Source organism: Cricetulus griseus, chromosome 7, assembly GCF_003668045.3.
Source record: "Cricetulus griseus strain 17A/GY chromosome 7, alternate assembly CriGri-PICRH-1.0, whole genome shotgun sequence".
Taxonomy (NCBI): Eukaryota; Metazoa; Chordata; class Mammalia; order Rodentia; family Cricetidae; genus Cricetulus; species Cricetulus griseus.
Window position 1 is genome coordinate 8,309,606 of NC_048600.1, and position 21,166 is coordinate 8,330,771.

The window sequence follows — 21,166 nt, forward strand, 5'->3', positions numbered from 1 at the left end:
TACACCAGACTCATTGGGTGATCCTCTGACATATATCAGACTCACTGGGTGGTCCTCTGACATACACCAGACTCATTGGGTGGTCATCTGACATACATCAGACTCATTGGGTGGTCCTCTAACATACATCAGACTCACTGGGTGATCCTCTGACATACATTAGACTCATTGGGTGGTCTTATGACATACATCAGACTCATTGGGTGGTCCTCTAACATCAGACTCATTGGGTGATCCTCTGACATACATCAGACTCATTGGGTGGTCCTCTGACATACATCAGACTCATTGGGTGGTCCTCTGACATACCCACCTAAGAAAATGAATGTGATAGCCCCTATTTGTAACCACAGCAGGCCCGGAGCATCCCAACCCTAAACCCTAACCGTAACCCTACAGTAGCATTAAAAACAAGAGACTGCCTCAACAAAACAGATGGTGAGAAAGGACTTCCAACAGTTGACCTCTGACCTCCTCTGTATACTTCAGCATGCATGTAACTGAAAACACATACAAATAAACACAAGTAAATAAACAAAAATGAATAAAAATTGGATGTCTATAAGATACCTACATTTTATCTGTTACCAGAGTGTCTACTTTTTGTGTAAGCAAAGGCCTACTATTTGGTTGACTTTTCCAGGTTTCAAATAAATTCTATACTTTTTTTTTATTAGCAGTAAAATTTGGAAGAATGTATCTTTGGACAGCATCTTAACCTGGTTTGTCTTTTTCCCCCCCTAGTGCCAGGGATGGAACCCAGGCCTGTGCACATGCAATGCATACACCCTCCTGCTAAGTTACACCCCATCACCTCTGCCTGCCTTAATTTTGGAATCAATTAGCAGGTGGTAACATACCAAAAATTGCCATAATTAGGAACATTTCAAAGGCTTTTTAAAGTCCGAATTTGTTCTCACTCTACTAACTGGAATAATTTGTCTCTGGTTTTCCTAGTAGTTCCAATTATATTTTATATTTTTGTTGTTGTTGCCACTTAGTACAAACAGCTTTAACTCATTTTGGAGGGAGTCAGAGGATAAACATGAAGACAGTGATTTATTCTCTATCATAGGAACATTTTCTCTCCATTCCTGTTGCCCAGCTCATCCCCTTGCACATTCTCTGGTGACTCTGTGGAGAATGCATTTAGCACCTTTTTACCTACAAACCACCTACCTTGCTGCATAACTGACCTACAGAGCTGGGAGAGGTGGAATGATGCTCACTGTGAAACTGTCAGATCTGGTTTATTCTAGCTTCAGTGTCAAGTACACAGCTCTATGTGTCAGTTGCTTCATACTCAATTTCAATTCATATTCACTGAGAGGAATGTTGCTTTGCCAAGCCCACATCTGACAAGGGCCTTAAAGCAGTGATTCTCAACCTTCCTAATGTTTTCACCCTTGAAGACAATTCCTCATGTTGCAATGGCCCCCAACCAGAAAATTATTTTGTTGCTACTTCATAACTGTAATTGTATTACTGTTATGAATTGTAATGTAAATATCTGATATGCAGGATATCTGATATGCAACACCTATGAAAGGGTCATTCAACCCTCCAAAGGGATCTCGAACCACAGGTTGAGAACCTCTGCTTTCAAGGCTCCTCAGTAGTAGGGCAGGTCTTCAGGATCAAGAGCTTTCCCAACCATTTCAAGGGTTATGTATATCCAGAAGGAATCAGATTGGAGTTGGGTTGATCTTTCTGGAATCAGCAACTTTTCCTTGGAGAAAATACATGCAGATAAGTTGAACCTCTCATGTGAAAAGGTATAGATCCTACATAATATTGTACTCTTATCAATGATATGTCTGATGAGTTGCTTGGTAATAAAGTATGTTGCTGTCTGCATTTTATTTTGGAAACAGAAGGCCAAAGGGCAAGAGAGAGGAACAGATATATATGGACAGGTATATTAAGAAACAGACACAGAAGCCTACTGTTGAACTTTACTAGCAATATTTGGAAATCCATTGTGCAGTTCTTGAAACTTTTATTTGTTTGAACATTTTCATCATATAATGAGGGGTGGAGAGAAAGTGTTTTCATTATTTTAAATTCACCTCTTTTCAGACGTGTAGTGTTTTGAAGTCTGGTGGAAAAGCCATGCACCTTTTAGAGTAACCATTAGATTTTGCAACTACTCATCATATCAAATCAAGGCCATAGTTTTCAGTCTGTCCACATAGTTCCTCCGTTCCCTTGAACTTTAGATAGTGTCTTAGTTAGGATCTCTATTGCTGTGAAGAGACACCATGACTGTAGCAACTCTTATAAAGAAAACATTGAACTGTGCAGCTTATAGTTCAGAGGTTTAGTCCATTACCAGCATGGTAGGACATGGCGGTATGCAGGCAGACATGGTTCTGGAGAAGGAGCTGAGGGTCCTACATCTTGATCTGCAAGCAGCAGGAAGTGAACTGTGTCACTTGGCATAGATTGAGCCTAGGAGACCTCAAAGCCCACCCGCACAGTGACACACTTCCTCTAAAAAGGCTACACCTCCTAATAGTGTCACTCCCTTTGGAGGCCATTTTTCTTTCACACAGCCACAGATGCCATTGCCTGCATGTATGCCATGTTCTGTTAGCAGATTTAAAAAAATATATTAAATTTCTTTCTTTAAAGCCGGGCACAGTGGTGCATGCTTTAATCCCAGCACTCAGGAGGCAGAGGCAGAGGCAGGCAGATCTTCATGAGGTTGAGGCCAGCTTGGTTTACAGAGTGAGTTCCAGGGCAGCCAAGGCTACGTAGAGAGACCCTGTCTCAAAAAGGCAATACGTATTTCTATTTGTTCTTTGTTCAGCACACACATGTGCATGTATGTGCACCACAGTGTACATGTAGAGGTCAGAGGGCAGCTTTTTGGAGTCAGTTCTCTCCTCCACCATGTGCATCCCAAGGGTTGAATTTAGGTCATCAGAGGTGGCAGCAAGTGTCTTTACTCACTGAGCTAATAAAGATTAATGATGGCAACAGAAGAGTATATTTAGAGATAAAAAATTGAGAAAAAAAGTTGTGTGATAAAACATGGGAATTCCTTGTGCTATTTTGTTTACTTTTGTATATAGTCAAATGTCCCACAATGAAAACTTGGGTTTTGTGGTTGTTTTTGTCTTCTCTTTAAGACAAGATCGCACAAGGTTTCCCAGGTTTGTCTTGAACTTCTAATCCTTCTGCTTTCAGTTTTGTTCTTTTGGAAACTTTAAATGTTTCTCCAGTATATCTCAATGTTTCAGAAGAGCAAACACTACCCAGGAGCTCCTGGAAGTACCTGCCTTCAAGCTCTTCTCCACTGTACTGGATAATACAAACCCTAGGATTCAGCTCCACCAAGTTAGGTGTGATTCTTGAAACAGATGTTTTCAAAATGGCCCCCTTTTCTTCTCAACAGTAACTGCTTCCTAGTGGTGTTGCTTGCTTGTTTTTCCTCCAACTCAAAAGTCACCAACTCTAGGAAATCTCCCCTGGCTCAAACTGATAATATTCTATGGGGGGAAAGTCCATATAATTACCCATGCTTAATATATAAAAATACTGAATGAGTCATCTTGGGTGAAAAAAACATTTTAGATTTTTAAATTCCTTTCGATGACTTCTGCCTGGACGGGGTGGGGACCTGCAAACTAGACTATTTATTAAGCCTTGAAAAGTTTTGGATTCAATAATAGACTAACAGTCCAAACAACTTTCTAAATTTGTGAATTTCTAAATTCATCTCTCAAAAGCTTGGTATGAGATAACATACAAGGTAAGTTGCAAAATGTTTTATGCATGATGCATTTCACTGATTCTTACAATTGTATAGACAGGTCCTCAATTCTTACATCTTATTCAATGTCACCAACTTTCAAAGAGAGGTTAAAACATATTATTTAAAAAAAAAACCATAAAGATGAAATGTCACAAGATAACTTACATTGATTCCACCCCTGGCTCTGATTAGCCCTTCTAGCTATCTGTAATAATGGTCCCCAGAAACATTTTATGGGAGTAGTGAGTATGGCCTCTCTCAGTGCCAACATTATGTCACTTCTTATAAAACTTAAATACAGCTCTTGGCACTTTTGGCGAATCTGCTAGTCCTATAATCATGACCATTTTTTTCCACCTGTCATCAGAAGAGATGGTATAATGATGGTTGAGTGTTGGCAGAGGCTGAGTTCTACAGGACCACCCTGCACAAAATGCAGAGGACAACAATTGAGAGGATACCACAGTCATGAAATCTCAGTGTGTTCTGGGTAGGAACTAAAGAAGAGAGTGTGGGATGCAGTTATGAATCCACGGTGCCTAAGGAAGCGTCTGTGTCTTGGAAAAGTCTCCTAACAGAAATGGCAAATGTATTATTGGTCATGATGCAACATCAGTTGCATGACAAGAGCAGGAGTCTTCATTGCACAATGGCTTCCCTTTCCTTAAACAGCACCAGTTTTAGATATAGGCAGAATGAGAGATGATATACCAGGCTTTTTCTTTTTGGACCACCAACCAGCTCCCAAATCATGACACAGAGACTTATTAGTTTTGAATGCTTGGCCTTAGCTTAGCTCATTTCTGGCCAGCTCTTTTAAATTAACCTGTTTCACTTTATTTACCTTTTGCCTTGGGGCTTATTACCTTTCTTTTGTATATCTCACTTTCACTGCTTCTCTGTGACTGGCTGGTATCTGCCTGGCTTCTTGCCCCAGGTGTCTTCTTCATTCTCCTCCTCCTTCTCTCATTCCTTCTTGTTCTTCCTTGCCTAAGTTTCTCCTTCTATTTATTCTCTCTCCCTGCTAGCCCCGCCTATCCTTTCTCTGCCCAGCTATTGGCCATTCAACTCTTTATTATGCCAATCAGGTGCCTTAGGCAGGCAAGGTGAAACAGATGCAACACATCCTTTCATGATTGAGCAAATGCAGAATAAACAAAAGTAACACACCTTCACACAGTTAAAGTAATACTCTGCAGCATAAACAAATGTAACATATCTTTGCCTAGTTAAAATAATATTCTACAACAAGATGACACCATGATGTTAAAACTTCATGGGCATTGTTTCCAGCGAGACTCTTAAAATGCAAGGAACCTAACTTTCCTAAAGTTGTTTCTTCTCCTCCAGTACTATGCTCACAATAGTTTCAACTTTCTGGATGAGGTGAAAGTAAATGTTATTTTATTTCCTCTTCATACTGCAGGCACAGTCTAAATGCTTACTACAAAAGAAACACAGACCGAGGCAGAGCCATCTCGGGATCAAGAGTGGCTGGAAACAGAAGCAGGTCACAGAGAAACCTGCAAAGCCAGCCTTCAGATTAGCCATTGCCCATCAGACAATATATATATATATATATATATATATATATATATATATATAATGATCTCTAAAACAGTCTGTCAACTCCTGTGGTTTTTGAGGGGCAGGCACTCCACACATAAATGAAATAGTTTGTACTTTCAGAAAGCAGAACTGAGAGCTGCACAGATTCCAGGGTTCATTCAAATCGAACTTTCAGAGTGAGTGTCACAGAACTAAATGTGGATGTACTCGGTTCTTCAATGTAAAACTGCTTAGAATTCTTGAGTGTTTATAAGCTCCAGAGTCTGTGTTAACTGGAGATTTGAGGAGGACATCCTTCATGGTCACAGTGTGAGTAGCTATAGCTTAGCCAGAGAAGGCTATTTCTTCTCCCTACGTCCTTGATTCTGGGTGGAAAGTGTTCTGCAACTTGCATGTGCAGATTTCTAGGAATGACTTTCTCATGTACCTTTTGATGCTAATTTATATAGAGGATACCAAGGAAGCCTGGTGAGAAGCAGTTGGGATTGTTGGATGTAAAGAAAATGCCCCGGATCCTGAAAACAGAGAGACTGAGCCTGGAGTCTAACTTTGTATAGATTGATGACTGTGTCTACATCCACTCGTAGCCCATCAATCTCCCTTTGGGCCAATTGCTTAGGTCTCTGTCACACTGCAGATGCCCCAGATGGGAAAAAGAAAGACAATTAAAATAACTTAAAGGTTCTCTAATGCAGTTACTTGTCTTCAGGTTTGAAAAATTAAGCAATAGGAAAGTGATAACTAAAACAAAGCCCTGGGAAGAGATAGAAATTTCCACTGCATGGTTAGTTCTTTGCCAGATTGCACCAGGAGCATGTTTTTAATTCAAATCGACTGTTTTATAATCCTAAAGCAAATCAATGTCATAATGCTATGGACTCTTATGGGTTGTGACAATCCACCTGGTTACATGAAAAGAAGAGACAACATTTGGGGGATAAAGAAGCCTTCAGAAGATACAAATAGCAATCCTATTAAATAGAAAATTTAAAAGATATTGATACAGCTGCGGCAACTTGAATCACCTCACCAAATAGACTTGAATGAAATCCTTCTATTACAGTAGGAGCATCAAGATTTACATTTCTTTGGATTCCATTGACAGAAATGAAGTCCATGATGGTAAACCTACAACCAACCATTTCATTGTCTGTCTTTCAAAAATGTTCTCTTGTATACTCTGGGAAGATGCAGAAAATTCTGATTATTACAATAGCTATTAAGAAAAAAAATACTTTTTGGGTCAGTTCATGAATTAAATGTTTTTCAAGACTCTTTTTTTTTAATTAAAGAAAGTTACCTTAAATAGCCACATTACAAAGGTTATTATAATAGCTTCTATTGCAAAACCTGTGCACTTGCATTTCCCCTGGCTATTACTATATATAGCTGCACTTACAATCAATAGACATCACATACTGCCATTGTTATGATTTTACCAACATTCTGATAATGTTGTCAGCCAATAAATAATGAACATATTGGAAAACTGACCAACAGCAGAGAGTCCATTTAGTCTATAAGCTAAAACTCTTCATAGTGAGTAAGTTCATACACAAAGAAAAATAACAAGCAAGTCAGAATGCACTCTTGCTCCCTGAACGTGAGAATGTTGCAACTAGCAGAACACCCAAGTGTGATGACGTATTGCTTATGATCTAATTTTTTTTTTTTTTGGTTTTTCGGGACAGGGTTTCTCTGTGTAGCTTTGGAGCCTGTCCTGGCACTCGCCCTGGAGACCAGGCTGGCCTCGAACTCACAGAGATCTGTCTGCCTCTGCCTCCCAAGTGCTGGGATTAAAGGCGTGTACCACCAACGCCCGGCTGTGGTACACACTTTTAATCCCAGGACTCAGGAGACAGAGGCAGATGGATCTCTCTGTTTAAGGCCACTCGGGGCTACACAAGAGTGAATCAGTCTAAAAGAGTAACAGAGCTCACACTTTTAAACCCAGCACAAAGAGAGGTATATAAGAAAGACAATAAGAAAAGACAAAGACCACTCGACAGAGTAGAACACCCAACACTTTAGGCCAATAAAGCAATGAAAATATGGCACTCCAATGGCTAATTTACATTGTAAATGAGCAATTGATACAAGAAAAACAAGGGTCAGTGGGGTTAGCTCTTTGGAAATAGATGTCTTTAAGTCACACCATCTGCCAAGACAAACAAAACATGCTCTGCATCATAGAATTTGCTTCCCTATTGTAAGACTCCCAAGAAATTAAGCAAGCATTTGACTTTGCTACATAGCAGCTCTCCAATATGGCTTATGAATGGTGTCAAAATTCTGAGCCCATTCTTTGTGTTTCTGCCTGGCATTCATCGAATTCTGACATTTCCTTTGAAACAAGCAATTCCAGTCAAATACTGCATCCTTCATATCCTCAGGGTTATGTCTATGAAATGCAACCACCAGCCAAGAATTTAAAGCATGTTTTCAAAATAGTGGCATTGGTATTGAACACGTACAACCTTTCGGTTCTTTTTGTTATTTCTTAAACAGCAGAGAACAATCTTAAGTAACGTCTCCAAGTAGGGCACAGAAGATTTAATCACACCAGAAGAGCAACATGGGTTATGTGAAAACTCCATGGTGTTTAACATAAGGGACTTAGGCATCTGGATCATGGTGTGCATGAAGTCGTAGAATGTAATCACTTAAGGACACTAAGGTACAACTTTCATCTCCAGTGAAGTTAATTCCCAGTGTTCTGATTTAGAAGGTGACACTAAAAACTAATATTGAATTGGCCTTAGTTTTAGAGGGATCCAGTAAGTAAAATTAAAGATTAAAACATCTTTTCTTTCTATAAATAGCTTGATCTTCAAAACAGACAATCTGGTCATGATGGCTTAGAAAAAAAAAATGTATAATTTTCTCTAGGTATCCATGTCATGCCTATTTACTCAATGTTCCTCCTGACTGACTGAAAACTTTTCCCATTCCCCCCCACCCCCCTCCTCCCCCTTCCCTGAGGCTCTTACTGCCTACAAGTTTGACATTTAGCCACGAGAAGGCATGTAGAGAGGCAGATGAAATTTGTAAAAAGATTTAAGAAGTAGCTTTCTGTAAGGGCGTCACCTGACCGATGACCCAGAAAACCCACAAGTTCACAACTGGCAAGAGACAGCCAATGTCTAGATGCATAGCAAACTGTGAGATGAGAGTGACTCATAACAAAATGACATGAGCAGCAGCCATCAGATTTCCTCCTTCCCCACTCCCAGCCAGTCCTCTGCTGTGGGACTCATTCCATGCTGCCCTACACAGACACAAGTGTGATCACACATGCACAGGTGTGATGCTAGTGTGCATTCACTATGCCAAACAGTGTGAAGAGTTGTGTGTATTTTCATAGAATATGCATGCCAATGCTACATGCTATATAGCCAGTCCTTAAACAAAATTTTCAACTGTATGGTGGTATGGTATCTGTATTAGTGATATATGTATTGGATCACTTAACCGATGTTTAAGTTTAAGAATGAAGGATTGTGCTGTTTCTATGAATAAGCAAATAAACACCCTACTTGGATGACCAGCCTTCTAAGTTGAACTATACAAACGGGTCTAAAAATAGTTTCTCCAGTACCAAGCCAGGTATTCAGTGCTCAGCATGGGTAGAGTGGCTATCCTCCAAAGAAAAGAAGTTACAGAAGAAAAAAGTAATGATGGAAAAGCCAGACGGGACAGGAGTGTGGAATAGTCCAGATTAGTAACAAAGCTCTCAGCACTGGATTTACCAACACAAAAGTCTTCATTGTGAACTGTTTTGCAAAGAGAAAAAAAAAAAGTGCACCATCAGTCAGTGATCCTATGGAGTCTAGGTTGGGACCGTCCCTGGGGGAAGTAGCCTTTCCTTTTGTAGAGAGTTTAGAAGGCCATCACACGAGCGCGTGCGCGCGCACGCGCACACACACACACACACACACACACACACACACACACACACACCTAATTGTATTAGGATAGAAACACTCTTATTTGCATCTGAAGGGATCTTTAAATGGTGGGATTTACATATAAATATATGTAAATATGGGTCAAGAGTCTAACCCAGGTGTCATGTCTGCAAGTGCCCAGGCAGCTTCTGAGCCTCGCTTTCTTCAATATTCAAAATATATACACATTCTTAAGTTGCAATTGGGTTCTATCTTGACACACTATCATCATAAATTGAAAATGGCATCAGTTGAAAATGCATTCAACAGTTAAATAGAGACAACAGCACCACTAAGCAGCAAGGAGCCCTGTAGGGTACCAGTGGTTTGCCCTTCTGATCACCTGGCTGAATAAGAGCTGTGACTCACACTGCTACTTAGTTTGTCAAGAAAGGAAGACCCAAATTCAAGATTCAAAGCATGGTTTCCATTGAATTCCTGTCACTTTCACACCATTACACAGTTGATAAAATTGTTAAGCCACGGTACCGTGAGCCAAACACTGGTTAGACAACAGGTAACATTACTATAAACAGTCTATGAAAATGCATACACCTGTGGACATCATTAGGTATGATAAATGCACAAGAAGAATACACAATGTTTACTAGTATTGATTATCTCTTTACCAGTATCCGAACCTTAGGTATTTTTTTCTGCTTCTACATTGGAATATAGTTACTACAGTAGAAACATGTGCTGCAATTTTCCCCATCTTCAAAATGCATGTGTTTAACTGAACATTTTACAACTCATACCCAGATCTAAAGTTCTTTGACACTGTGATATATATTATTTGCAAGTAAAATTAATGACTTCTTAAAAATAATTTTTATCAGTACTTTGAAAAGGGGGTATCACTGCATTGCTCAAAATCTTTGAGAGGTCAAAACTTCAGAAGTTGGACAATTCAGAGGACACTGAGTCCCACATAGACATCCCATTGGATATGCTTGGTGGGGAAGAAGTGTTTACCCAGGACTTCATGGCAAGTGCTGACCACCGAGATTCACCTCATCCCTGTATATTATCATAAATCTATTGTCTCATCTGAGAATGGTCCTTAGTTTAGTAGTCAATAGATATTTCATTTTATTATCAGAGGAGCTATTATTCTGGAGACAAGATTTCACTGGAGAGGTTTTTGTTTTGGTTTTGTTTTCTCCATTGTTAACCTGTAGAAGATGTGGACTCTGCTAAACAGGAACTCTCAAGAATGGCCCAGGAAACAGCAGCCATCTGCAGTGAGACAGGGAAGAAGTCCCAGGCTATACAGGGAAGATGCCAGCTGATTCCAGGACCTCACAAAATGGCATAAAGAGGAACAAAGAATTGGAGCTATATTTTTTCCCTCCTTGGACACTCAAGATTTTTGCAGATTCTTCCACATTTTAAGGAAAAGAAGAGCTTCAGGTGCCAGACTAGCCAGATTAGTCTCTTTTTGTTGTTTTTGTTTTGTTTTTTTTACACCTCCCACACCCACCCCACAGAGCACCCAAAGCTGTCTCCTTAGGGATCATGGCTGGTGAGATGTTCAAGGTCAGCTGTGCTTCTTTGGAGACTCACCATTATTTTCATACCATCTCCACATGCAAGGGGGCAAGGTAGGGGTGAAGAGGAACCTGTGTGCCCTCAGGCAGAGCTTACAAGCAAAGGGAACAACTTGACTCTTGAGGGCAAACCATCAGTAATCTTGGGGAAGCTCAACTCAGAAGATCCTAGTCGCATCTCAAGCAAAACACCATCTCCTGAGACTCTGAAAGAATACAGCCCTGCTCTGATCCCTCAGGACTGACCAGGCAATCCAGAAAAAGGAACCTGCCTGGTCATCTTTCCTGCCCTGTTGATGCAGAGGCTTGCCACTTTTAGAGGCTACATCATCAGTCAGACCTTTGCCTACTCTTTCCTCCACATGGGCCAAAAGTCCCTGAGCAACAGCTCTGACCCACTGGTGTTCCCACTTTGCCACTCTATCCAGAGCAAACTCTGTCATTGAACGCTTTCATAATCTGAGTCATCAACAAGGAGAAAAAACAAAATAAAACAAAACAAACAAACAAAAAACCAAAGACCCTGAGCACCACACAGCTACTAAAACAAGGAGGACCCAAAACAACTGGAAGTGTTATGTTAGCTTTTATTATGGTTCTGTTTTGTTTTATTTTTTGTTTTTTCCAGACAGAGTTTCTCTGTGTAGCTTTGGAGGCTGTCCTGGAACTCGCTCTTGTAGACCAGGATGGTTTTGAACTCACAGAGATCCGCCTGCCTCTGCCACCTGAGTACTGAGATTAAAGATGTACGCCAACACCACCCAGCATTATGTTAGCTTTAAAGTCATGAGCGAGTGTGAGTTTATAGAAGAAACATATTGTAAAGTTAAGCGTTCAATGAACCGGAAAGCATGCTTAGAACCTCAAGTGACATTTGATGCAGATGTCAATTTATAAGTGTGTTTTGCAGACTCTTACACAATTCTTTTTCAGAATTGACTCACAATGGTCAAGTCAGTCATACCATAAATTCACCATTTTTTTTTAACAGATATGGTTTTCCAAGTTTCAGTGATAAAATATTAGCAAAACTCCAGCCATCTGCTCCTACCCACCAGTTCACTCCTAGGTGATTTAAATCCTGGCTATGAACCTAAAAATCCTGGGACACCTAGAAATCAACTCCTTTGCTAGACAAAGTCTTCCATCCTCAAAGTTAGAAGACACTGTGGCTAAAAAGAACAGTCTTAAATAGTAAAACCCACAAATTAACAAATACAAATACAATGTCACAGGGTACCAAAATCCAGATGGCATAATAAATTGGTGGTGGCTTGAATCTCGAGCACACACACACACACACACACACACACACACACACACACACACACACACAGAGAGAGAGAGAGAGAGAGAGAGAGAGAGAGAGAGAGAGAGAGAGAGAGAGAGAGGACAGTCTCAGGTTACTGACTTACTAGGGTGAGTTTCTCTTCCTCACAGCAGCGCTTTGCCTGTCTGGCTGCCAAGTGTGAGCATGCCACCAGCGGCTGTTCCCTTCGAGCCAGGCTGTGTCTTAACCAGTCATATGCACCTCCTGATAAACACCGAGCGGTGCCAGGAGGTCAGAAACCGAAGCTCATTATTCTCCCAGCTGGTAAACCTTCTGGTAAGCTGTGGGTGGGCTTGGCCACTTCATTAGCATGCGGGGCAGGACATTCCACCGTTTGTTTTCCTTCTAGAGATAAATGCCCGAAGAGCTGATAAGTCACACAGGAGGGCAGGTCACTGCAAACAGAAAGCTAACTGCGTTTGTGTGGGGGTGGGGAGGCTGACAGCCTCTACTCTCCCACCTCACTTAAGGTGTGTCTAGTCAGCAAGAAAAGGGAAGCAGGAGTTCAAGCCAGCAGGTGGAAGTTGCTTTTACAGGTCAGGTGCTCTTACAATAGTCAATCTTGGTTTCATTTTCTCAGAACTCCAGGGTTCTCCACACAATAAAGGGGACTGTCCCAAGGAGGGCAAACTTTAGCCCTCTTAAGAATGCTTCAGGGCTGCTGCAGCCAGAGATGGCCAGGGGCAAGAACATAGGGGATGATGGAAGAATATCCCATGAAGTTTTGTCAAAAAGCCATGGAAATGATTATCTGTGGCCCCAAACCTCACTTCCACATTGCTGTCTACATTCTGGGGAACCACAGAGCAGTTGAGATTGTCAGTCAGGGTGACTGGAAAGAGAAACTACCACTTTGCAAATATGTTGCTGGGAAGCTGGGACAGAAGCAGTTTCTGTGTGGCTCGCAGCAGTGGCAGACTAGCCGGCCCACTGTGTTGGATCCACCAGGGTTTAGTTTTCCCTTCTCATCTTTATCACTTTTCTCTCCTAAGAAAACCTTTGGAGTGTGTGGCTTTAGAAGGTGTCTGGCCTTGAGTCTCGGACTTCTTGGAATATTAAGGTGAGGAGCTCACCTTTGGAGGGAGAGTGGAGATGTGGCAGACAGTCTGCTCATTTGGAAAAGAGAACATCGGCAATGCATGGTTAAAGTCTCCCAGGGGATTTCTGAGTCATACTAGCCTGCTACTGTCAGCCTTGATTTTTAACAAGTGTAAACTCTCTCAGGAGCATGTATGGCCCATCTTCCAAACTGGGGTTCATCTTATAATTATTTGTGGTGAAAATTAATCCAGAAATTTCCCTCTGTATAAAATTTATTATTAAAAAGAAAGGAGGGGAGGAAGAAGTGGAGGAAGAGGATCAATTTCTCAGGTCTAACTTTTTACCTAATTGTGAAAGCCCAGAGTATAAATGGAAACCATTGGGAATATCAAAACCCATCAGTGAGAGTTTAAAGTCAGCAATAGATATAAACTCCAGATCTGAGGATGCAACGCCCTGAAACACATCATCTCCACAGGATTTTTCACTCCTGTGTTGGTGACTCAATCTCCATGCACCTACAGAAGAGGAAGTCTGCTAATCATTTGGAATTCTCTTCTGATTTATTTATACTCCCTGTTTACAGTAACAGAAACTTCTGGACCTGATGATCCGTGTCAGTCACTTCATTATCCTGACAATCCAGTATGCACCAAATAGTCAAGGAAGAGGGAGATTTCTGGAAACTCTTCAGTGATTAACAGGGGAAACAATATGGAGATTCTTTGCCAATTCTATTTACAGCTAAGGGCAGACCCTGATGGTACTTATGAGGCAAAATGTCAGCATGGAGATCAAGACGTTGGAGCCTTCCACTCTGGGTCCAGTAAGGTGACAGATGGCCCCATAATGATGTCATCTTCCAACCTTGCAAGGGCCAGAGCACTTTTCTAGCCAACCTGCCTGCAGGTGACCATCATTTCCTTCATCTCCAAAAATCTTGCCTCCCCCTGCACGCCCCTCCCACCTTTGCGCCTCTCTCCCTGTACATCCCAGGGGTCCTAGACCCTCTCCTATAGCCACTCCTGTCTCCTGCTCAGCTCCGCTCCCTCACCATCCAGCTGTGCCCACTCTTGGGGCTCTTTCGTCCAAACAACGATCTTTCTGATTGGTTGCTCTTACTGTCTTAAGTCAGTCTTTCTTCCCAACTAAGTTTCTGGAGAAAGAATTTGTCTTCGGGTCTCAATTCCCGAAGTCTCAGTCTGCTGTGGTCTGGCTTCGCCCACTTCACAGTCAGTGCTTGCTCCATGTGGCTATCCACCAAAACCAAGGGACATGGTTCTGCTCTTCTCTTACTTTGGTCACATTTGACCCAACCGACTATGTAGTGCCAAAAATATCCTGTGGCTTCCACGAAATCTTACTGCAAGTTCCTTCAGCCTCCTACGTGGACTTCCTTTCTACCTATTCTATTTTCTAACAAGTCTCATGCGAAGGGATTGATGACTGAATTACAACAGACTTGCCTCTAAATCCCTATTTATGGCCTCAGTGCCCCTTTTACGCTTTACCTACAGTGCAGCCTCTCAGGCAGGGGCCGTGGTGGTATCTTAGGCACTTTTTTGTGTCCAGAAACTATGAAAATAGTTTGAGAGTGACTTAACTGACAGGCACTACTTGCCATAATCTCCCTTTGGTTCATCATCCTTCACTCTCTCCACCTCTGTCTCTCACTTAAATAAAAGGATTGTTTTCATAACCTTAAAATAATTTTAATCATTTAATCATCATGAGAATACTTCAATCATGGTCACAAAAGTCTAAGCCATAATGAAAAATGAAAATATTCCAATGGTAAGATAATTTTTTGTATATTATTATTGTTCCACCATAACCAAAGTTAAACTACAGATATCAAAACAAGATAAATAGAGAAACATACAGGTAACTGATAAGTAGCTTTAATAAACTAGTGACAAGTAATAGCTGGACAGAGGTTATCAATAAATATTTCACAAAAGAAGAAACCTGGGTGTCTAATATCCCTGTAAAAATGCAGATTCCCTGCAAACAACAAATTAAATGAACATAAGATATCATTTGAAATCTATAAACTTGACAGAAATGAAATAATGATAATATCCAGTGTTAGGAGGTTTAGAAAACAGAACCTTCACTAATCAGATGTTAAGAAAGCAACTGCTACCGGGTGATGGTGTCACATGCCTTTAGTTCCAGCACTCAGGAAGTAGAAGCAGACTGATCTCTGTGAGTCTGAGGCCAGCCTGGTTCACAGAGTGAGTTCCAGGACAGCCAGGACTGTTATATAGAGAAACCTTGTCTCAGAAAAAAAAAAAAAATGTACCTGTTAAACCAAGCACTTGGGAGGTAGAGGCAGATGAATCTCTGTGATTTGAGGCCAGCTTGGTCTATAGAGTGAGTTCCAGGACAATCAGGGCTACTCAGAGAAATCCTGTCTCAAAAAAAAAATAAAAAATAAAAAAATAAAAAGTAACTGGTACAACATGTGAGGAAGCTAATTTTGTAATTTGAAGCAAACACTCTTTAAAATGTGATTTCCCTTCCACTCCTCAGTTCCTGTTATACAAATATATCCCAAGAAAAAGACTATGGGTTGCATAACTGTGTGGCTGCTCCTTAGGGTATCTTTCATGCTAGTGAAAATAATGAATATCGGAGAGCTGAACGAGTCTGCCCCAGTGACGGTCCCTTCGCAGGCTGAAGTCTATGCAACTGTGACAGAAAAATAATGGCCAAGTTTACTATTAACCTGGAAATAGTTGGTGTTTAGTAAGTGAAAAAAATCACATCGCAGAAGTTTCTTCAGAACATTATCATTTTTCAAATAAAATATTATGTTGACATAGGAAAAAGCCTGAAACAAATATCAAAAATTTTACACAGTTTATGTTTGTCTGATAGTCTCTGTGAGTTAAATTCATTCATACACACACACACACATACACACACACACACACACACACTCACTCACAATTTTTTATACACTATCTTTTCAAAATTAGACAGAGGAAGCCAGGCAGTGGTGGCACATGCCTTTAATCCCAGCATTCAGGAGGCAGAGGCAGGTAGATCTCTGAGTTCAAGGCCAGCCTGGTCTGCAGAATTCCAAGACAGCCAGCGATACACAGAGAAATCCTGTCTCAAAACAAACAAAAAACAACAGGGATGAAGTGCTAGCTACGCTCTTGTTCCAGAAATGAAAAAATTGATTTCTAAGCAGCATTCAGAGTTGAGATTATTTTAATTCTATTGCCTTTGCACAAAGCAAACAATGTCAACAAATGAAGAAATAGAGTGTGTTCAATCTAGTGAAGATCATCAAAATTATACAAAAATCTCTGCTCTCAAGTTCATTATCTCCTTGGAAATAAAGGGCAGCACATGGAGAGCCATACACAAGTAGAAGTAATTAGAATATCAATAATAACATATTGCTATGTATGCATTATGCTAACACTATAATATGTAACCTGTTAACTACTGCTCAGAAGGTTTGTTCTCATGGCAAAGCTCTAGGGAGATGCTATCATCATTCCCAGGTGACTTTTACCAAGGTTAGCCAGGCTACCCATGACTAGCAAGCAGACTAAGGAACGAAGATGCAAGCCCAGATTGTTACTCGGATTCCAAACTCCTGTACATCACCCCCAACCCCAGTGATTCGGTAGCCACAGAGGTTTTCTTAGAAACCATGGAAGACTTGTTCATCTAGTCAAGCCTGTTTGCCTCCAGATGCAGTGATCTGTACTGCATTTGGGGTTCTAATTGTTAGCATCATAGGAACAGCCTCCTAATATTATCTTCCGCAAATGTGATGTTTCATCAGTTACGGCGATTAAGTGTCAGTGTGGCAGGCAGGCAAAAGGACATTTTCAGCCTTCTCTCTCTGAGCGAATGCCTCCTGTGGAATAAACAGTTGAGTTCCAAACATCCCGTTTGCAGGTACAACTTTGGAACTCAATCCACAGGCGAACTGGAAATCATCCTAATAACAGCAGACGTTAGGAAGGGGAACAGCCTCCGTCAGAACTGGTGTCTGCACCCAGCCCCCACTGCTCTCCTTTCCTCAGAATCCTTGGACAAGCTCCCAAATTCACAGACACACTAGTCCTGACTAAAATAGACTTCCCCTCTCAGTTCCCTGTCTTGTTCTGCTTTCTGGCTCTCCTCTTCCCTCCCTTTCTGCCATTTCTCAATCACTATTCAAAGACATTACCCTGAGTATAATTGTATTTTTAAATTTTAATTTGTTGAGATTTATCTTTATGGCTTCTTTTTCTCTCTTAAAATGTTGTCCTCCCTCTAGCCGACTCTTTAGATTTTGCTGAAGCTGGATTCCTCAAAACAGAAGAGGGAAAATTGAGCATTCACACTGCAGGACACCTTGCTTGGCATCATGACTCACACAGTAGCTTTTTCCGCTAATAATTTTATTTCAAAATCTGACTCGACAGCAATATTCATAAATCTGTACAGACGTCACCCCTAGAAAGCAGAGACTAGCAGGCAAATTGGGTTAGTGGATCTGAACCTAATGCTATTCTTCACGATGTCATTGTTGTACCCAACACTGTTGTAGTTCTTGAGAAGAAATATGCTCCTTTTAAATCCCCCCAAATGCCTCTGCATTTCTCTGAAAATCATCCTGGGTTCTGAGAATATTACCAAGACAATTTTCAGGCCTATGATTTCTTTTCTAGTCTAGCATCCAGACAGTTGAATTTCGAAGCAGAAAATGCAAATCTGGCTCAGATGATGAGGCAAAAATAAATGTGAAATCATTTTAATTTCTCAAAATGTGTTGTAGCTAAGTGCATGAGCTTGAATTTCCTGAGACTCAAAGGAAAAGAGGAGTAGAAACTCAGCTCCCCTATCTCATTATATGAGCCCTGGATTTCTTCTGCCCCACGGCTCTCTGTCTTCACATAGATTTATCTTCAGTGGACACAGGTCCCCTGAAGTCACCATGCTGCCACCAACACAACCTCTTGGCCTTGACTAGAAGATAATGATGTTTGTACATTTTCTAGCTGGATGAATGAGAAGTTGAATGGAGACATGGATAGGTGGATAAATATTTGTATGAATGTTTCCATCAGGGTTATGACTATAAAAATTGTTAATTTGATACCAATCCACATGCTCAAAATTGTGCACAATTCCAAACAAATTGACACTTGACAGCCTTTTCTCTTCACTTTAATTACCAGATTACCAAACCCAGCTAGCCAACTACAATTCTACTCCACAGTCGATAATTCCAACTATAGTGCCAAACTGCCCACTCACACTGTAATCCAACAATTTATAGTGTCCGGGTTTTAAGTGTGCATGCCTGGGCCTTTGGCCGCACTTCCACACCCTACAGTGTCACTCAGATGCATCAGTAAACAGGGCCACAGGTTGCTTATATTGTATCTGTTCAACTTTTCTTCAGTAGTCTCTTGGTGTACAGCGGGGAGTTCCCAACCTGTGCAAGTCATGACCAGGCAAGGGAGGGTGTCAAACAACCCTTTAAAGGGAGTCGCCTAAGACCATTAGAAACCATAGATATTTACATTATGGTTTAGAACCATAGCGAAATTACAGTTGTGAAGTAGCAAGGAAAATAATTTTATGGTCGGGAGTCACCACAACATGAGGAACCTTGGGAACCACTGATGTATAGGAATCCATTGAGCTCTTTGCTCTTTCCTAGGAGAATACAGAGATCTCCAGATGAGTATAGCCAGCTGATGAGGACCTAATGTTATTGCAAGTGGATTTTCTTACTTGTAGGTAGTGGTGGGTAAAATAAGAAAATGCTTTTATCAGCATTTCCAAAGTGGTGGAGAAAGTATCTTTTTGCTCATTCTTTTCATTAAAACCAGGGTGTCCTCAGGGTTCATCTTTGTGATGTCCATTCCTGTCCAGGAAAAGCAAGCAGACCACTCGTGTGGAGTAAAACATCTCAAATGGAGGGTTCACACCGAGAGCTTAGCTTTGTTCCCTTCTGTTGACCATAAGAAGTTAAAATAACCCCTTCCAGTTAATGAGAGTGAGATTCCAAAAGGGCAGCTCAGCTGGAAACGACCAACCCAAACTGTGAAGCTGTGACAGAATGTGACCTCCCATAAATCCTCTTTCAGAATTCTCAGCCTGTGGGTCTCAACCATCAGAAAACACATATTTCTGATGGTCTTAGGAACCCCCAACTATAAATTTGTTTTTGTTGCTACTTCATAACTATAATTTTGCTGCAGAGCAGTGTCTCTTGGTTCCTAAGACTATTGGAAATAAGTGTTTTCCAATGGTTGCACCCCATAAGCCGAAAACCACTGGTTTATTCTAGTGAACAGAATGTAGGCATCAGATCACACTGGAGAATGAGGTAAGGATGCTCCATACTTCACAAGATCGAAAAAGCAGCACTTTTGTGCTTCGTTTTATGAAATGCTTCACTTTAAAAGCATTACACACTCATGGTAGCAAACTGAACAAGACAGAGCTATGCATGAGGAGTTTAACAATCCCCTTTCCTATGTGTTCTTGTCTCGATGACATAGCATTTATTTTCTGCCAAATGTCAGCAATATGAGATTCAAAAAAAGAAGGTTACCATATGTCTGCTTTTCCTTTTTTAAAGTTGATTGATACTCTGTGAATTGATTTTTTTCCTTTAATAATATATAGTGACCATATATATTGGCTCCAAACTCAATAATACAGTTTTTAAAATCTCTGCATTTTACCACACTGTTTAGCTACATCAGAGTGTACCTTCTCGTACTGTTGATTAATACTCCCATACCAGTTTTGCTTCTGTAAACACTGTTGCCCACAGCATCATTGCATTCATGTCTTTTCTTTCTATGGTATAGATCCTCCAGCTGGGATTATTGGGATTGCTAATTTTTTTTTTTACTCATTTTTTTTTTTACTTTAGTGCTTTGGTGTTTTGCCTGCATGTATGTAAGTGTGAGAGTGGAGCTGTAACTGGAGTTATAGAAAGTATTAAGCTGCCATGTGGGTGCTGGGAATTGAACCCAGGTCCTCTGGAAGAACAGTTAGTGCTCTTACCCACTGAGCCATCTCTCCAGCCCCAGGATTGCTAATCCACTGATTTCTGCCGGCAAAGATCCTCTTCTTGATCAAAGGCTAGCCATGTTCCTCACCTCTTTTCTCCATCTAGACCTACCACGATTTGAACAAACCCAGGCTGTGAAGGTTGGACATAGGAGCTCAAGTCTGTCGTTCTGATGCTCCTATAGAGATATGGGAGATAGAGACAGTAGAACGCCTGGAAGGGGCAGTTAACCCAGCATGCCCAGTGGCAAACAGCAAAAAGACCCATCTCAAACAAAGTGGAAGGTGAGACCCTACACTTGAGGGCATCCTCTGATCTCTCCATGGGTGTCATTAAAACACACATGCTTGCTTGCACTGACACATGCGTGTGCATGCCCCCCCACGCACGTATATTAAATATATACACTATTTTAATAGTGTATTCAGCATAAGCCACCACATTCTAAGTCACTAACAGCTATACACATGTTCCTGACTTTAAAGGGAAAAAGTTTTATTTCTTATAAAGAGGGAACTTGGTTTACAATTCTCAAGCATTCACAATTGTGAACTTGGTTCACAATTGACACACACACACACACACACACACACACACACACACACACACACACAGAGAGAGAGAGAGAGAGAGAGAGAGAGAGAGAGAGAGAGAGAGAGACAGAGAGAGAGAATTTTGAACAAACTCCAAAATAGTTTCTAGAATGTCAAGGCAACATCTGTAAGATTAACTTTAATTTGCCATTACAAGTATATACCTTCCTGAGGAAGCTCAAGACTCAAAAGTCTTTACTACCTGTTCCTGCCACCAAAGGGACAAGACCCATGTTGTTCAGTCTCTGTGGGAAGATAGACCCCTAGCTTCCTGACTTTAATAACTAGCAGACACAGCCTGATATTACCGATACCTACCAACCTTCTG

The 21,166-nt window shown here is 40.9% G+C and overlaps 1 protein-coding gene across 1 annotated transcript in view; it reads right to left on the reverse strand.

Moving 5' to 3' along the window:
- Positions 1-12,597, reverse strand: part of Rasgrp3 (RAS guanyl releasing protein 3) — a 68,009-nt gene extending 55,412 nt beyond the window's left edge. Inside the window, exon 1 of the mRNA XM_035448290.1 lies at positions 12,242-12,597. The gene's annotated coding sequence lies outside the window, so the exon portion shown is untranslated. The remainder of the gene's footprint in view (positions 1-12,241) is intronic.
- Positions 12,598-21,166: the final 8,569 nt, after the last annotated feature.